Genomic DNA, 12,901 nt, shown 5'->3' with positions numbered 1-12,901 from the left:
TTGGAAGTAAAGAGCTCAAATTAATTTTATAAATGCTTTGAATTGATTTAAATGTGTATTTTGTACCAAAAAATAACAATTTTCTTTAAACTTTTAGATAGACTATTTTTCCTTGCTTATATTAAGATGGCTGACGTTAGACTGATACAACGAATATAGAGATTTGAACGCTTGCGCGTCATAGATTAATCACATACATAGATTGGATAATATTTCATATTATTTTACAAAATTAAATATTCTTTGCTAAAATGAGTTTGAAAATAAAATTAGCTTTTGCATTAAACAATTACAATTTAATATAAATTTAAGTTGTGTAAGCAATTAGCATTATTTCCGATACATATTTTTGCTCTATGGTGAAGAAATAGGTTGCGTGAATTTACTTTAACATATTTTAATTACTAAACTTTGGCCTTGTTAGGGAAGCCTTCTCTCAGTCTTCGTGGGGTGATTTGACTGGATTCCTTCTAAATATAAAACAATATTAAAATCCCTGCAAGGAATAGAAATGTGTAAACGTGATTCGTCTTGCTTAATTTTATGCCTTATGTCTTATTATATTTTAAACTAGCGGCTACGCCCCTAGAAGCCTCTAGTGGCACTTTAAATGTTTGGTTTTTTGTTGCGTTCAAGTTTCTACGATATGTTGCGTAAGATTCTCTTTATACGATACCTCGCAATGTTACGTAGGAGTCCCTATACTTAAAATAAAAATTTCGATTTATTATTATTTCTCTTTGGAGGGTGGTGGTACCCTCCCCTTAAATAGTTATAAACTTTCCCGGGGCCTATGAGAAGCGACCCTGTTAAGGAGAACCCGATCGGTTCAGCGGTTAGCGAGATCCTTCGGTACAGACACAAACACACAGACATCCTGTTACTTTAGTATAAGGATTAGGAAGCTACACTATATTATGAAATGTCCATCTGTCCGTCTATAAAAAAAACGAAATGATGGAAACATTTATTTTACGGTGGCTGTTAAAGATAGACAGCTAAAATCTTTCTATAAACATCATCCAGAATGTAATTTACTTGGCCGGTTCTGTCGGTCATGATACAAAAGACCAATACATGTTTGTGCAAAAGGTTTCATAATTTTTCACTTTCCAAGTATGTATTTTTTCAATGGCACTGCTCTTTAACTGACTTAGTCTATTTGATTATTATTTTGTACTTTTCAATGTTGTACTTCTTGTTAATGAAATACTCAGAATTTATTTAATTTTAATTAAATTCATTATGGAAATTTGACGAGTTCTTTCTTGAAATTTTGTCTGAAATCAAAACATAAAGTATAATATTTACAAAGTTTGATCCAGTTTTATACATTTCATAATTTATTATATTTTTGTTTATTCACCAGGGAGGGAGGGGACCCTGGGCTGTTTATTACACTAGTCCCCTAAGTTGTATAATTTAGTGTCAAAACGTTTCAACCACTAACTGAAATTTATAGGAGGGGCAATTTTGTGTATCATAAATAGAGGTGTTATCAATTTTTAACATAGAATTACTTTTAGATTGTACAGAGCTGAAGGGGTTTGTGCCATTGAGCTTATTGAACATTTACACCCAGAAGAGCTTAACAAATTTCCTCAAGTAAGAAAATATTTCTACTCAATTATTAACTTTTAAAAACTAGAGAAAAATAATTATGTACATTATTAATTTACAAAGCATTTGTTTCCTAAAAATTATTTTTGTACTTTTAACTATTAGTATAAACTTATTAACAACCTTCACTGTTTATCACAAAATAAGTAGTAGAATGTTTTATTTATTATTTAGACTGTGTTTGGATGTATTCAGCCTCAAGTTTGTGTTATCACAACTCCAAATAAAGAATATAATATTCTTTTCAACAATTTTGATAAGGAGTTTAGACATGCTGATCATAAGTTTGAATGGACAAGGTAATAACCTATTTTTAAAAGCGATGCTTTTCTACTATATGGTTTGCTCTGAACGTACATCCGTAAGTAACGGATAGCTCTTGTCAAACAGTGTTAGATGTTCTTAAACAGTATGATGCATTTACGCAATGGTGCAATATTATTTAATTTTGTTTAGACTTATAGATTAATATTCTGCTCATTAAGTTCCTACATTCGACAAGTATTACTCTGCTTTTGCTGTCAGATTTTATAGCCTTGTTTTTATGGATGTTGTCAACCCTCTTTAAATTCATAAATGGGGGTTTCTTGCTTTTAATAAATTAGTATACAATATAAAATGACCTTAACCAAAGCTTTTGAGACGTGGAATATGTTACCTACTATACCAGACCAATAACAAAGAAAGTAAGTTAAGGTAAAATGCCATGAATCTTAATAAGATGGAACTTCTTTTCATGTAATATTTAATTGTTAGGTAGACAAATCTTATCCAATATATACAACATACATTGATGTATAACCAAAGAATGTCTGAAACTAAATTAATCCAGAGATATAAAGGGAAGAAGTCGATAGCCGGTAAATTGATGTACATCCCCAATAATAATATTCAAAATTACCGCTTCTGTAGATTAACAGTGAGTGGTTGTTTCAATTGGACTCTCACCTTAATAAACCAACCAATCAAAATTCAATCCAAATTTTTTAACCTAAATTTGTTAACCTAACGAATAAAAAAACTGTTACCTGGTATAAAACAGGTGTAATAAACATCCCAATTTCCCTAAAATTAATCAGTTTTGAATTTTAGACTTGAATTTCGGAACTGGGTAAATACTGTGCTTACTGACTTTCCAGAATATAAAGTTCAATTTTCAGGTTCTTTATTTATAACATTAAAAGAAATTGTTGTATAATCCCCGACTGAATTTAGTCGTCGGGTAGGTGATGGGATCGAATCTCGGCTCAAACTATGTCATAAATCAAGACGTTATAAGTTGTACATACTGCTGCTATGTCAGATGCGCGACATTAATAGCAAGAGAGAGGACCTACCAGAGGCATCATGCACAATTAGGACTTCTAGACAAGGATCCCATAATCAAAGGGTTAGTTATCATCTGCAATAGTTTGGATGTTGGTGCCTTATACCTACCTATTTTTTTTATAATATACATACAAACATATGATTTGGCAAAATTAGAAATATTGGATTAATCAGGTGTAGGATATCCAGAACTGCAGCCCAATCCTGAAGGTCCTTGCTCTCAGGTATCATTTCAAGTCTATAAAATGACTTTGTAATTTGGCTTAATCCATTGATGTTTTTAAAAATAAACCACTTTGTTTGAAAAACTGTTTTTTAAGACATAAATTTTTGAAAACAATTAAATATTTTTATGATATAAAATTCCCCAAGTCTATGAAGAAAATAAAATATGATTTGTTAATTTCTTTCAGAGGTAAGTGGGTTAAATTAAGCAATAATATATTAGCATGAAACGAGTAGAGCATACAAAAAAGTAAGAAAAAATCCTATATTTAATAAATTAAGTATTTAATAATTGTTTTAGATTGCTGTGTTTAAAAGACAAGCCGATGCACCTTACAGGTAAATACAAAATTAAAGCTTTACTGGTACAATTATTCTTTAAGAATTTGATATTTGAATATTAATGTATGAAGGATCTATGAGAAATAGATAAGATAAACGAGAAATTTATATATTTAATTAAAAGAATAAAAGGCAGGGGTTAAATAAATAAATTTGTACGGGGTGGGGGGGACTCTGTGCCGACATTCAATTGGCTCTTTGAATATCAGCCAATATCGTCTGAAATATTAACCCAGCCAAGTCGCTACAAATTAGCAGAAAGCAATTTTCTACTAGACGAAAATGTTCCACCACTGGAAACAGGTCTAGGTTATAATATACAATATACAACTAAACATATACAATTATTCGATAGAGCTCTCAATATCATCATACTCTTAAGTGTAAACTGTATCATTTTGATTTGAATTTAGGGAAAAGGTTGGAAGCGAGGAGTATGTGAGCATAGCAAAGTATGAATATCCACAAGAACTCAGATCTGTGGATCAAAGGATACATGATGAGGTTTATTATATTTCGAGGTAATCTTTTCATTTGACAGAAATTATTTTACAAACATTTTAGATACCTATAAAGATATATATGTCATATAATAGGTATAGCTTAATATAAAATAAATGATATAAAACAAGCTAAGATTAATATCGAAAACACAAAAAATAAATTGTGATTTCTTACGAAAGAGTTCATAAAAAGTGAAGTCTAACGCCTCAAAAAAAAAATTAACTGATTGAAAGAAGTTTGTGGGATGGATAATAAAGAAAAACATGCAAGTTTTATTCAGGAAACTGGCAATGGAAAGAAGAAACCTGGAGGAAAATCAAAATTATGACTCTAGTTATGACATCCAGAGAATTTTAGTTCCATTGGATGATGTCCTCCAGTTTTCGTCTGTGAGTGAGGTAGGATTATCAAGTTTTTTAATGTAGATTTTAAATCTAAGAAAATTTGAAATTTTTTATATTTGAACCAGTGTTTCGGAGCCGAAGCCTTGAGCCGGGAGCAGCAACAATTTTGGTGGAGCCGGATCCGGAGCCGTATTTTTCGTTAAAAACGGCTCCGGCTCCAGATTAGCTAAAAATGATTTTTTAAGTAATATTATAATTTGGCAACGGTCTATTTAAATGTAAAAATCTACTAAAATTAGTAGGTACTTGCCAAATATTTTTTGTCTTATGCTTTAATTTAGTCTAATTTTATGTTTATTTTATCAATTTTGATAAAAATTGAAAAAAGAGGTGGTAATTTTTCATATGCTTAAACTCTGCGGGATCCCTTATCCTGCAGGGCTATTTAGTACCCAAATAACCTAAACTAACCTGGCCTAAATTAATATACAAACAAACTTAAACCTCCCCCCCCCCCCCTCTTTTTATAGTCTAATTTTTATTAGATGTGTGAGGATAAGGCTAAGATACAAGAGGTGTGCTCAGAGAGAGGTCTAGTCTTTATAAATGAGGAGGTAAATTCTGATATTGATCTATAGGAAATACAAAGATTATATAATATACATCTTGTTTTCATGTCCTTATAGCGAGAACTCTTATATTGAAATAATTGCCCATTGTCCCATCCCTTAATAAGATAAAGTATGTATTAAGATTGTTCATGAGTTTGAGCTGTGTTATCCTGATTCTGATGAATGCCTGGTGTTCGGGGATCATCAGTTCGACTATGATGATGAGGTAACAGAAGCTTTTTATTAATTGAGCACTTATTTCTTGCCTATAATTATTTAACAAAATCTGTTCCTCTATCGAAATCTTGCCAACTGCTAAACCGAATAGAAGCTGCTCGTATGCCTTAGGAAGGTTGATATATTATGAGTGAGGGTACCACTTACCCCATCTCAAAAAATAGCCCTAGAATTAAAAAAATTTCCTTTTTTTAAAATGTAAACTGAAGAGAGGTCGACTAAACCCAGCCTCCCCCCCCCCCCCCCATTAAAAAAAATTCGATTGTGGGGTCAAATTCAACCATTCTAATAAGTGCCCCTAGAGGCATCTAGGGGCCTATCCGTTAATGTTAGCATATATTAACATTAATTTAGGCCAGCAAAGCCAATAAAATACAGGCTTAGAATGGCCTTTTTAATGCTTGAAATACTTGATACCTACTTAGTGGGACATTTCCCATTAAATAGATGCTATACTGTGGTAATACGACACCCATACGGACAGGCCGATTACAGAGTTGCTTCGCTGTGACTTATGATAACAAACCCCCAGCACTAATCCTATTATATCACTATCCATCTCATGACCGCTGTTAACCCCGCACCCGGCGGTCAAACTAGCCTGCCTAAATGTGGGGAGGGGACTTGAACATGCAACTATCACGAGTCCATCATGCGCTTATATAATCGGGAGGCACTGCCTCCCCTTTTACCACCGCTGCCCCCACAGCCTGTCTACCGTCGGGCGCTAAGCCCTAGCGCCCCACACCCCCTTCAAACCTAACCATTGTTATATTTTTGTTGTATATATATAGTAAACATAACTTGTAAATATTATTCAGTTTAAATATATAATTCTGTATGATTGAATCCTGCTTGTTTGTTTGGTAGAATACTTAAAGGCTAGGGCCCGTTGAATCCGAACTCGTTACCCCGTGGGCCGAGTACGCTCGGCTTACCAGAACTTGGTGTCAGCGTGTTTCAATCGAGCCTTACAGAAACTAGCCTATTCTACCTCTGATTGGACCCTTTGGCAAGTAAGGGGACAATCAGCCGCCAACTGACCCGTGAGACGGCCTTTTTAGGTCGAATTTCCATCATCTTGAACGCAATATGTGGGCCTCTGGCCTACGGCAAGCAGATTTAGCCTGCTAAAAGCGCCAGTTAAGACGTTTTTTCCGTGTCGTGTAGGAGTAGCGCTAGGTGCGCAGCCACGGCAATCGGATAATTTAGCTCAGACGGCTACAAAACTGAGTCTAAATTGGCAAGTGTAGCTGGGACAAGCCCCAGGACACCCAGGCCAAACCTACGAGACAGACAGCTGTGTGCTGGTCTCCCTAAGAAGGCAATGTGTGGCTGCGAAGCTTCAGCACACAAGTAAGCCCTACCACTGCGACGGATAGCAGATTTTGAGCCACAGGCACGGCAGGACGGGACATTCCCTGCCGCTGCCTCCCAGGATTCGAACCCGAGGCGCTGCAGGACGGGCCATTCCCTGCCGCCATTTGTCGGGATTCGAACCAGCGGCGCTGTAGGACGGGTCATTCCCTACCGCCGTCACCCCTCTGAACCTTGCAGGACGGACATTCCCTGCTGCCAGTGCTTCCAGAATCGCACCTAGAGCTCCTAGTGATAACAACACATCATTGTGTATAAAATGTCAACCAAGTGATAAAAATAAATATAAAATTGTTGACCAAGTGATAATTAATAAGCTCTAGTGATTCGAAGCTACAGTCTAAGCCACCATGGTAAGCGATACCACCATAGCTGCGGTGCGGCCACCACCAAAGTTTCTGCCAACCCCAGCCGAACGAGAGGCCCCCTTGTCTCAAGGGCAGGACCTCCACTTCCCCTGCCATATCAGGGTGAGGTTTCCTACTCCTGACCCTGCCCAGCATGTACAGGTTGATGCCATGATTGACTCTGGCAACCGTGTACCAGGGTCTGCTGTAATTTCTGAGCACCTCATGCACGCGATGGGCGTGCAACGCATGTTGATTCCGGACAACACCCAGATCCTGACTGCTAATGAGGACGGCCAGCCCCTCCAGGTAATTGGAAAATTAAAAGAGTTATATATGGCAGTTTCACACACTGTTATACTCCATCTATACCACGTGTCTGTGGTCCGAAATCTCTCACACCCTCTGAACCTAGGAGGGTATTTTCTCAAGGAGTTCGGAACTAGGCTCTGTTTCGACATGCAACCACCTTGCTTGTGGGCGCGTGGGGAGTTTATCCCACTCCGTGGCGTCCCCATTGACCGGGAGACAGCCGAGAGAGAGCTAAGCTATGAGGGGCCTCTGCCAGGCCCCCTGCCTGAGCAGCCGCGTGTGGTTGAGAAAGGCACACACTGGGTGGACGCTGAGCTCAACGCACACAAGGGAGCTAACCTGCTAGCCATGGGGTTGCCCCCAGTGCCCAAGGTGCCAAGGGAGAGCCTGCCAACAACGTTTCCTGAGATTGCCAGCCCTCCAGAACCCATCTTCTCCTCCGACACTTTTATTAACGGCCAGCCGTGTCCACCTGGCCCCCTCTACCTGGGACCTCCAGCCAGTCCACCAGCCAAGCCCGAGTCCAGACCCGTCAAGTCGCGGTCTGATGTACCCGGAGCCTCACTCAGCTCTCAGGCCCCAGCCTCTCCCGGCGCCGTGCCCGTCAAGTCGCGGCCGGACGCCCACGGAGCCAAAGCTGGACCCAGCACTTTGGCCTCTCCCAGCGCCGAGCCCGTCAAGTCGTGGCCGGACGCCCCCGGAGCCACGCCTGGCTCCGACACGTCAGCCTCTCCAGAAGCCGAGCCCGTCAAGTCGCGGCCGGTGGGTCCCGGAGCCAAGGCTGACCCCTCACCAGCCACGTATAGGCTAAGCGCTGTCACTCCAACTGACGGTCAACCACCCCAGCTCCGCACAGCCAAGCGGGTGGTCCTGCCTGGCCGCGGGGTTATGGCGGTCCCTGTTGAGCTAGTGGGCCATCGCACCAAGGATGCCATTCAACTAGCTGCCCCAGAACAGAGGTTTGGGGAGGACCTTGTCATTCCAGAGGGCCTGTATGCCCACAGGCCTGGCTCTGCCACTGTGTTCAGAGTACTGGTGGTCAATGAGGGGGAGGTGCCCCTCTTGCTGGATGCTGGCCTCCCAGTGGCAGGGGAGCTGGTCAAACCTGACATTTTGGAGGTCTCTGATACGCCTCCCCCGCGTCTCCACTCGTTCCAAGAACCTGCTGAGCCTATAGACATGCAAGAGTTGTGGGAGGCCCTGGAGATGGAAGACAATGAGTTCCTACGCAAGGACCCCTTGCTCAAGAAGGAGGTCTGGACTACGTTGTCAGAGTACAGGGACGTCTTCTCCAATTCTACCCCCGGCTGCACAGATGTGGTTGAATTGCAGCTGCGCCTCAAACCAGGGACCCAGCCGATCCGCCAGAGATTCAGGGATCTGAACCCGCGGCAAGAGGCTGAACTGGAGAAACAACTGGACACCTGGCTGCAGGAAGGAGTTATAGAGCCGTCGGACTCCGCCTGGAGCAGCCCCCTGGTGCCCATCAAGAAGAAGGACGGGAGCACCCGCTGGGCCGTCGACTACAGGGCCCTCAACAAGTGTCTGGAGCTGGACAGCTACCCCCTGCCTAGGATCCAGCAATTGGTGGAACGAGCTGGCGGGCACCGTGTCTACAGTGCTCTAGACGCGGTGGCTGCCTACTACACCATCCGTGTGTCTGAGGATAGCCGGCCCTGCACCGCCTTCACCACCCCCAGGGGCTTGTATCAATGGAAAAGGATGCCCTTTGGCCTGGCTACGGCACCGTCTGTCTATTCCAGGTTTATTGCAGGGGTCCTAAACCCACTAGGCACAGCCAACCTCCAGTCATACCTTGACGACGTCCTGACCTTCCATCAGGATACCTGGGCCCACCTGGCCAGGCTCCGAGAGGTCTTGGAAGCCCACCGCAGGGGAGGGATCCGCCTCAAGCCAGCCAAGACCAAGTTGTTCCGGTCCAAGGTGGATTATCTGGGTCACACCCTCAGCCGTGAGGGGATAGCCATGCAAGAGGACTATATTGACCGCATCTTGGACTGGCCAGCCCCTAGCACCCCCAAGGATTTGCTGGCGTTGCTGGGCTTCTTTGGATACTACCGCCTGTTCATCCCAGAGTATGCAGACCTCACCTACGAGATGAATCGGCAGAAGACGGCCAAGGCCCTAACCTGGACGCCTGAGATGGAAGCCCAGCTGCTGCAACTCAAGGACAAGTTCCGCCAGGCCCCCATCCGAGCGCCGCCCAGGTTTGATTTACCAGCAGTGTTCCAGCTCACCACAGATTTCAGCAGCCGCGCCATCTCTGCCATACTGAGTCAATGCCAGGAGGGCAAAGAAAAGGCTGATTGCCGCCGTGGGGCGCAAGACAACCGACCCTGAAACGCGCTACCCGTCCTGGAAGGGAGAGATGGCCGCCATTATCTATGGGATCCGAAAATTCCACGGCATCTTGTCCTACCGCAGCTTCCAAATCAACACTGATTCCTCTGCCCTGCTACAGATGAAATCACTGAACACATCCACAGGGATGGTGGCCCGCTGGCAGGAGGAGCTAGCGGCCTTGGATTTTACCGTCTGCCACAGGCCTGGCACTCAGAACACCAACGCCGACGCCCTCAGCCGCCGGGAAGATGCCAACATGCCAACGGCGAGCGCCGAAGAATTAGCAGAGCAGGCTGAGTATATCCACAACCTGGGCCAGCCAGGGGAGGCCGCAGCTAGCCGGCCTCCTGCCGCCCGACTGGATTCAGCTAGAGTATTGGAAGCCCAGACACAGGACCCCCTCCTGCTCCGTGTCCGCCAATGGGTGGCTGATGGCAAGGCCCCAACCAAGGCTGAGCTGCGTGGCAAGGAACGAGACGAGCAGCAGTACGCCAGCCGCTTCTCAGCCCTGGGGCTTGACGAGCATGGCTGCCTCACCACCACTGACCAGACTCTGACAGGGGAGAGGACAAGATACCTGCTGCCCTCGGCCCTCCAGAAGGACGCGTTCTTTCTAGCCCATGGGACCCCCATGGCTGGGCACTTTGGGATGGACGCAACTATCGCCCGCGTTGCCATGCACTTCTGGTGGCCCAACCTGGCCCGTGACGTCCGCCTGATGGTACAAACCTGCCCTGAGTGTGTCCAGAAAGTTACCAAGGAGAGGCTGAAGCAGGGGATCCACGTGCCCTCCCGCCAGGGGTATCCACAGCAAGTCCTATTCATCGACCTGGTGGGGCCACTGCCAGAGACCCCAGCTGGGAACTGCTACATCCTCACCTGCCAAGATGGATTTAGCCGGTTTGTCAGCCTCTACGCCATCCCCAACAAGCGCACCCTCACGGTGGCTGAAGCCCTGTTGCACCGCCACCTGGCCACGTTCGGATGCCCCCTGAAGATCCATTCCGATAATGGAATGGAATTTACCGGCCAGGTATTCCAGGAACTGGCCTCCTGGCTCGAGATTGGCCTGACACATCCACCACCCTACAACCCGCAGTCCAACCGAGTGGAGAGGTTTCATAGGACGCTCAACACAGGCATGCGCCTGTTCCTAGACAGAGACGATAACAACTGGGAGCCCCACCTGCCTGCCATCGCCTTTGCCTACAACACCAAGGCCTGCAGATCTACTGGTGTGACCCCGTTCCTGGCCTTCTTTGGGAGAGAGGCCAAACTGCCGGTGGACATGGTGCTACGGCTGCCAGAGACCGAATATGCTTCAGTTCCAGCCAACGTCCAAGCTCTGTTGCAGCGCTACTATGCAGTTTATGATGCCATCCAGCAGAAGGAGGAGGGAGCCATCCGGAGGAGCGCGGCAGCTTACGAAGGCACGGCCAAGTATGAGGTTGGAGACTTGGTCTGGTACCTGGCCCCTCGCCTGGTGCCAGGAAAGGCAGCCAAGATTACCAAGAGATGGACTGGCCCCTGGAAAGTAGTGAGGAAAGCTACAGAAGTCCATTATGTCATTAAACCTGCCTCTCCAGTAGCCAGAATCTCAGAAGTTACCGCGCATGTAGGCCGACTGCGCAAATACACTGGAGATGTGACTGCCCACCAGATCCCAGACGACATCCAAGTTGACGTGGACGGCGACGAGGATGCCACCGAGCTGCCAGTTGGAGCGGCGGCGCCCGCAGCTAGCAACCCAGGAGAGTTCCCAGTGCACCAGCCAGCCGCAGCCGCCCCACAGCCTAGCGGCCAAGATCGTGACCCAGTGGAGGAAAACCTGCAGGAGCAGCCCAACGAACCGCCGCCGCCGCCGCCCGCTCCAGAGCCACTCAGAGATGCCATCTGGAACCCTGACTCAGACATGGAGAACCTGCCAGCCAGCAGCGAGCCTGTAGGAGAAGAGCCAGCCACTGCGATGGAAGAAGCCGCCCCAGAAGAAGAAGAAGAAGCCATGTGCCCCCTGCTGATGACAGCCATCCCCATCCGGGTCGGAGCTAGGAGGCCAAGCAACCTGAATCAAGCAGGCGCCCCCATGGAATTCTATGCGCCCTTTGCCATCACCATTCCACCCTTAGGAACCACCAGAGTCTGCCTAGGCCTCCGTGTCCAACTACCAGCCGCGACAGAACTGATCCTGCAGACGAGGCAAAATTTCCAGCGGCGAGGCCTGGCCGTGGCCAACCCACGCCTAGAAGCCAACCAGGAGCTGACAATGCTGATCACCAACCACAGTCAGACCGAGCAACGAGTGTCCCGGGGAGCCTGTGTAGCCCGAGCTGTCCTCCATCGAGCTGTGCCCCAAGAACTGCCTGTCCGGCGCATGAGCCGGCTGTCGTATCCCCAGGTTCAAGGCCTGGTGGCTCAGGAGCCACGCAACCCTTGAAGGAGAGGTTGTGGTAATACGACACCCATACGGACAGGCCGATTACAGAGTTGCTTCGCTGTGACTTATGATAACAAACCCCCAGCACTAATCCTATTATATCACTATCCATCTCATGACCGCTGTTAACCCCGCACCCGGCGGTCAAACTAGCCTGCCTAAATGTGGGGAGGGGACTTGAACATGCAACTATCACGAGTCCATCATGCGCTTATATAATCGGGAGGCACTGCCTCCCCTTTTACCACCGCTGCCCCCACAGCCTGTCTACCGTCGGGCGCTAAGCCCTAGCGCCCCACACCCCCTTCAAACCTAACCATTGTTATATTTTTGTTGTATATATATAGTAAACATAACTTGTAAATATTATTCAGTTTAAATATATAATTCTGTATGATTGAATCCTGCTTGTTTGTTTGGTAGAATACTTAAAGGCTAGGGCCCGTTGAATCCGAACTCGTTACCCCGTGGGCCGAGTACGCTCGGCTTACCAGAATACATTTTACATATTAAATGTTCGATATATTAGCAAGTACTGATCAACATAAGATCTTACGGAATATTTTAAAAATTGTTTAATTACATATATTGAAGAGTTGATGTTTTATTTATAAAGACAAAACAGCCTTTTATAAATTGCTACTTTCGGTTTTTTTCATTAATATGTTTTTTTTCAGACTAGCACCTTTCATGATTATCCATGTAATCAACAAAATGACACTGAAGAAGAATGGTAAAAAGGGCATTTATAATTTTGATTTTTTTTTTTTTTTTTTTTATATATCTAGTCTTATGCCTAGTGTATTTTTGTATTATCTTTCGTTTCTCGGTAAATCTGTTGTTTCAGTATTTTTT

Source organism: Acartia tonsa, chromosome 2, assembly GCF_053477335.1.
Source record: "Acartia tonsa isolate MP-2025a chromosome 2, ASM5347733v1, whole genome shotgun sequence".
Taxonomy (NCBI): Eukaryota; Metazoa; Arthropoda; class Copepoda; order Calanoida; family Acartiidae; genus Acartia; species Acartia tonsa.
The sequence above is the reverse complement of the archived record's forward strand: the minus strand, read 5'-3'. Positions refer to the sequence as shown.